The sequence below is a fragment of the Pseudochaenichthys georgianus genome, chromosome 4 (assembly GCF_902827115.2).
Source record: "Pseudochaenichthys georgianus chromosome 4, fPseGeo1.2, whole genome shotgun sequence".
In the NCBI taxonomy this organism is placed as follows: domain Eukaryota; kingdom Metazoa; phylum Chordata; class Actinopteri; order Perciformes; family Channichthyidae; genus Pseudochaenichthys; species Pseudochaenichthys georgianus.
The window spans coordinates 28875790-28882104 of record NC_047506.1 but is presented as its reverse complement, the minus strand read 5'-3'; the positions used below and the strand labels follow the sequence as shown (position 1 = coordinate 28882104).

General features: G+C 41.3%; 1 long non-coding RNA gene across 1 annotated transcript; it reads right to left on the bottom strand.

The window, feature by feature from the left end:
- Positions 1-974: 974 nt before the first annotated feature.
- Positions 975-3754, bottom strand: LOC117445218 (uncharacterized). The gene is made up of 4 exons (XR_011643170.1): positions 2676-3754; positions 2509-2589; positions 2060-2179; positions 975-1203 (listed from the first exon to the last, which is right to left on the bottom strand). It is a non-coding gene; the product is annotated as an uncharacterized lncRNA (long non-coding RNA).
- Between the last annotated feature and the right edge of the window lie 2561 nt (positions 3755-6315).

The following is a 6315-nucleotide window of genomic DNA, read 5'->3' as shown; positions in this document are numbered from 1 at the left end:
GACTTCGTACAAGACTGGATGGAGCCTCTGGAGCGATTTCTGGTATTGCTGTATGACCGCACTATTAGCCAGGGGTCAGTCAATCAGGCACGCAAGCAGCTCTTCACCCAGCAAGGTAGAACAATTGAAGGACTCCCCCCAACACAAGCAGCACTGATTCAGCACACAAAGAGAGCTGCCTTCCAAGTTGGTCACGACTGGGGAGAGATGATGTTTGCAGCCCCTGAACTCCCATCTCCAGGAGACTGGGGGTGGGAGAGGAAGGCCACAGTTGGATGGGAAGTTTACTGGACCACATTACCAGAACTCCTCCGCTGTGAATGCAAAAAGGGGTGCAGTGGACAGTGCAAATGTGTCAAGGCAGCAATTCAGTGCAGTGCCCTTTGACACTGTGGTGGACTGTTTTCAGAACTAACTCTGCATTTAGTTGAACACCTGTAATATTACATATGTATTATGTAACATGTATTACTTCACCAAAATAAATATGTTGATGCTTTTACTGTGTATTTTGTTCCCTGAATACCAGATACATGTAGTTAGCTACATTCCAGCATGTTGTAAATAGTACCAATGCATTCCTCATCCTTGAAAATGTAGGATTAGCCACCACAATCAAGTTCCTAGGTGGTCTAGAGATCCTAAACTACTGGTAAAATAACAACCAATGGTCAAATATGTGATGGCCCTATAGCCACACATCTTCCTTAGGGCATGCTCTAACAGTGAGCCAAAGTTCATGTTTTTATCATCAAAAGCACACTCTTTCAGATATTTCACATATCTGCTGGACTATAATACAAAAATAGTATTCAGTTAAATTATCTTGGGAAAATATTGAAATAATAATAATCCTTAGATCTCACATTTCAAGTATAGGAAAAATAAAAAGTGTGAGTATTTACATAAATCTTGGCAAAATGTATTTTGTTTTAACAAAACAAAGTCAGGACAAAATTATGTCCATCATACAGCCTTCCTATTTTCGCTGAATTTGTCTTTTGTAGGCTGTGATACGGTTATGAACATAAAACTTTAAGGTCTGCCAATCCCGATGTTTAAGAGCTATTGGTTCTGCCTTTAAACATTTCTCGCAGTCGCTCTTCCCTGGCACAAGACAAGAAGTAATAAATCGACTCATGTGTTTATCAACTGCCTGGGTCTCAGTCTTTGTCCAGGGCACTCTTTTCTGAGCAGCTTTACCTGTAAGTGAGCGGAAAAAATATTTCAATTAAACAAAAAGGCAATGTGTAAGCTATAATTCCTCTTTGCATTCACTTAATTGGGTAGTTGCAGTCACTGATTGGATAGGTGCCCCTTATGACCAATCACAGACAGGCACAAGACTATGGCTTGTATTTTCACAAGATGAGCAAACTATATTATTCAACAAATATAGCCTAAAACATATAATCCAGGTAACAAGCAACACACCTGCTGCAGCTGAAGGCAGGAAGGGACGTTGGCCAAAATGGCAGACTATGTGAAGACCTAAATTGCCAGGCTCATCACTATTTAATTACCAAGGAATGAGTATAGAAGACAACAGTTAGTATTGGGTATTCCCTTTATATTAACAAATGTCATTAATTCAGCTGAAACCCCCTGCAGAGTTAAACAGTCTGCAGTAACAAAAGGCAAACGGCTGTATACAGTCTGCAGGACTGTAAACCAACAACTACACTTGTACACTTGTCGCACCTGCAACATATGAATCATACTTTGTAGTACAGGCCTCTGGAGTCTCCAAAAGTTCTGTGGAGCTGGTATAATGAGTAAATAATTATTAATGCTAATAAAAACAACATTGCCATGTGCTGTTTTTTGTGCAGCTGTTATACATGGGTGTGATTGAAACTACTGCACTCAATAAAAGGGTGTCAGCTAACTTCAAGCCACACATATCTATATGCCACCATCTATAACAATATCTTCCACTTAAGCTGTTGTCCAGAGCATCAGCAGTTTAAAGAGTGCAAAAGGGAAGATTGATATATTTTCTGACCAATTTCTGCCAAATGTAAAATAATGTAATTAAAAAGAACATTGTAAAATGTACCTTTTGAAGTATGTCTTACAGCATGGATTTCAGGCGATTCCTGTCCCTCTGCTGTTGGCAATCTGGATCTCTTCAGGTTCTGTGGGAGTTGATTCCCCTCAGTAGGTGTAAGAGTCTCCTCTGTTGGGTTTAGAAAAATTAAAAGCACCTCATTAACTTTACTGTAGAAATGCTGACCATAACCAATAATATTGGAGAGCAAATTGATCACACTTGGAAAAGAAAGAACACTTTTTCCCACTTCCATGACTGGTCCTATTGCTGTGACCCTGACCAAAGGTATGTCATAGTGTATATACTGCAAATGTAGCAAACTAAAGTGCTTGTGCAAGACCAAGAGTAAAATACAGAACAACAAATCCAAAATAAAACAACTGCTAAACTTTCTTTGTGAATTTTTTATAGACTGAAGTACTTATTTTTTCTACATTAAATTACTAACAACATACCATCAACGGCAGAAGCACAGTTTCCTTCCTCTATGTTCCCGCTCCCTTCTTCTTCATCATCATCACTACCAATAACTCTTTCTGTTGGAGATATACCGAGTACAGGTTAAACATGGGGAAGCAATTAGAATAATTGAGAAGAAAAACATAATGAACAAATAACATACCATCTGGCCCTATTGTGATTTCATCCAAGTTCTTTCCATGAAACTCTGCTAATCTCCCTTGCTCAAGTGCCATTAGAATTTTGCTGATCTTGGCAAGTTGAAGCGTCTTCTCCGGTAGTCGATAGAATTCACGATGAATTCTAATATTGTGACCAAGAAAGTTGGCCAGCTGGTCCATTTCTGTGTATGTCATGTTCAGCACGGTGGAGAGGGTTGCAGCATGCTTTCTGAGTCTGGTCGATGTCAGTGACTTTGGACACTTAGCACCACATGTTTTTGCAAAGCCACGCATGCAGTCTGAACCACGGAAATGTGTCATAGCTGTAGGTCTTGCAAACATATATGCATTGTCTTTTAGAACCCCACAATCCTCTCTATACTTGACTAGGAGTTCTAATGCGCACAGCATTTTCGGAGTGAGAAGAATTGGAACTGGTCTGCCTCGCTTTCCCCTGATGACAATCCTTGAGAAATGTCTGCACAGTTTTTTTTCCACTTCAGAGAGTGCCCAGTTCACATCCTCGTGGGGATCAGAAGTGTCCCTTGACAGAAATGCAGTCAGCGGCATGCTTGCTACTTCTCCTTCCCTGCGTCGATTGAAGAGGATAATCTGTGTTAAACACACCTTTGCCAGTTCCGTCCAGGACTTTGTAGAAGGTGTTCCAGATAGTTCACTGCTGCACTCATCTTGCATCGCACTGAGAAACTGATGCAATTTTTGAACATCCTCAGTGAATGGCATAAGAGTGGGAACGTTCCATTTTGATTCAGCAATGTTTCTGAGAGCCGTTGAAGAAATAATCTCGTTCCATTTCTCACTGTGAACTTGTTGAAATTCTGTGGCATTTCTCACAAGTTCATGATCGTTAGCTATTAACCCATGAGCTTTCAACAGTTTGCTGACCTTGACCATCGCATTACCAAGTTTGTTTGCAAGGGATGGAATCTGAAATGTTCCAGTTCCACTATCATAGCCACAAGTGACCTGAACAGCTCTGACCATCTCCAAGTACTTCTTAGGATTAATGAAATCCTCCAGTTTTTTTAGACTGGTGAACCTTCTGCCATTGTGAATTAACCGTCCCAATTCTCTCATCTTCTCCCTTACATTGTGTTTGTTTTTGTTGGAATTCCCACCTTTGTTCAACAAGTGCTGCCCAAGATCAGTGATGACATGGTCACTTTTAATGATATTTGTGATGGGATCAGGATTCATAGAACTAATCACTCCCCACAATTGTTTTGAAATCTGTGCAGGCACAAGCCCTGTGTATGTGCCCAATGACTGGACGCGATTCTTTCCAGGTTTCTGCGAAACCGATTTGGGTTTGAGTTTGCATGTGCGTATGTGTCGCCACAAGACCTTTCTGGTGAAAAGGCCTTGGCAATATGCGCAATGCATAAACTCATTCCCCTTTGCCTGTTGAGTAGGTCTTTTAAACGGTACTAGTTCGCCATTCCCAGACTCCATGACAGCAGCATTGTGCGCATAGTTGCCTCTGTTGCGGATGTAATTCAATTGATGTCTTCTCTCCTTTGACCTCTTCGGAAAGCTACGGGCTTTAGCTACATCTACTTTTTCTTCATGGGCTTTTTCTAGATGCCTTGCCATTTTCGCATAAGGCCTACTACAATAAAAGCAATAGTGTCTCTTGTTGTAGACTCTAATACCGTCTTTTTTTTGGGAAGCACCAACAACAATGCTCTGATGCGTGTCCTGACTTGAACATTGTTCTTTTTCTCCACTGTCTCCAAATGTCATCTGGTGAGTCACTGTGGAATCGCAGGCTGGGACATTCAATGAATCAGCCGGAGACTGCCGTTTCCTTCCTGTTTGATAGCGAGTATCACCATCACTTTCTGTCATGGCATCTGTGCAGGGTTCTTCTGCTCCTGGTGGTCCCGAGTCTGGTAGTGTAGTATCACAAAGACCATCAAATAAATCCATCAGAGATGGCCTTTGTCATTGTGAGGGTGGAATCACTGTCTTCACTTTCTGATGCAGAATCCGGGACAAACTCATCCCCACTCCCAGAGATATCACTGCTGGAATCGTACAGTTCATCGGGTTCCTCTAGATTTGTGTCCTTTATCTAAAATCGAACACAGAAACAGATGTCGTTTAAACAAAACAAAATCCAAATAAGAGCACAACATTATGACAATACTGTTTGATATTGAGGGATCCTATAATGTAAATTAAGCAGCTTAAATGAAAACTTACTATAAGGCTTTTAGTTCGTCTCAATCAAGGAGAGAGTACAGTATTCAAATTGTGCTTCTGGAAACCTGTTCCAATCTGTAGATAATGAAAAAATATTTTACAGTTTGCAATTAACAGTTTATAGTTAAAACACTTTTTTTTTAAGAGTATGAAACTGAATCTTATAACAATAAGGCTGTTGTGAACATATTGTGTGAGGTTTGAAATGTTCCTCAAACAATATCGCTTTATTTGCGATAGAACATAAACACCAAAACACCAGTAAGAAATAACTGTTTCTGCTCAATTTGGCACAGCATTTCTTGTTTTATTCCTAATAAATACAACATATATGTGTTCATCATCCATTTATCAGCTTGAAGAAGAACAGAGGCAACAGCTAGGGATTCAGAAAGATGCTAAGTATAAAGCTAAGTGGTAAACATGGATGTACCTCTCTGTTGATGTTGGGTTTGTTTGATGGCCCAGCATTCCTGGTGTCAGCGCTCTCGCTCTCAATGGGACCATCAGGGTTGGAGTCTCTTGTCACAGGCGCCTGAAAATATATCATCATAAAAGCATTTTAAAATAGAGAATAAAACCATACAATTGCATGCAATCACTACATATTATAAAACAAGACTAATGCATTTTCTACAAGGAAACATCTCAATCTAAATGCATGTCAACAAACAGCAGACTACAGAGACTCCCCCCCATTAAATACTGTACACTAATGCTACCTTAACCTCGTCATTTCTCACACACTGAATACAACCAGCTTAGTGGGGACATTTCACACACCATGTTGTGGTCACTTTTGGGGACCAAGTGTCTCTAGTTTGTAATCCACTTAACACACACAGTTTCTGCTCAAGATCTGATGTAAGGTGTGTTGTGGGGACGTCGTAGGTAGGGTTGGGTACCGAGAACCGGTTCCAGTTCGGAACCGGTTCCAACATTTCGATTCCAACGGCATCATATAAAAATGTGAATTTCGGTTCCGCTTTTCGATGCCTGAGGAAATGTTTCTCGCCGCTCTCCGTAGCCTACTGTATGACTGCGGCGAGGCGGGAAATGTAGCGTTGTACCTACACTTTCTACAGTGTAACCTGAGACCAGGGCCGGCCCGTTGCACTGGCATTATAGATGTTCGCCTAGGGCGCCAGATCTGTGGAGGCGCTGCACTGACAGCTCTGGGAGGGAAAATAAATGTTTTGACCGTTGGTGCTCATCCTAATTTTCGGCTTTGATGTAACAACATTCATAATTAAGTAAATGTAACACCCTTTTTCACCCCGGTTACACGTTTCATTAGCCCTGTACGATGGGCGCTGCAAGTGATGAAAATGGGGGATGTTGGCTTATCTGGCGCCCGCAGCTCACAGCCAAAGTGCGAGTGAGCGAGGGAGAAAGGGAGGGTGCACTGGAACCGGC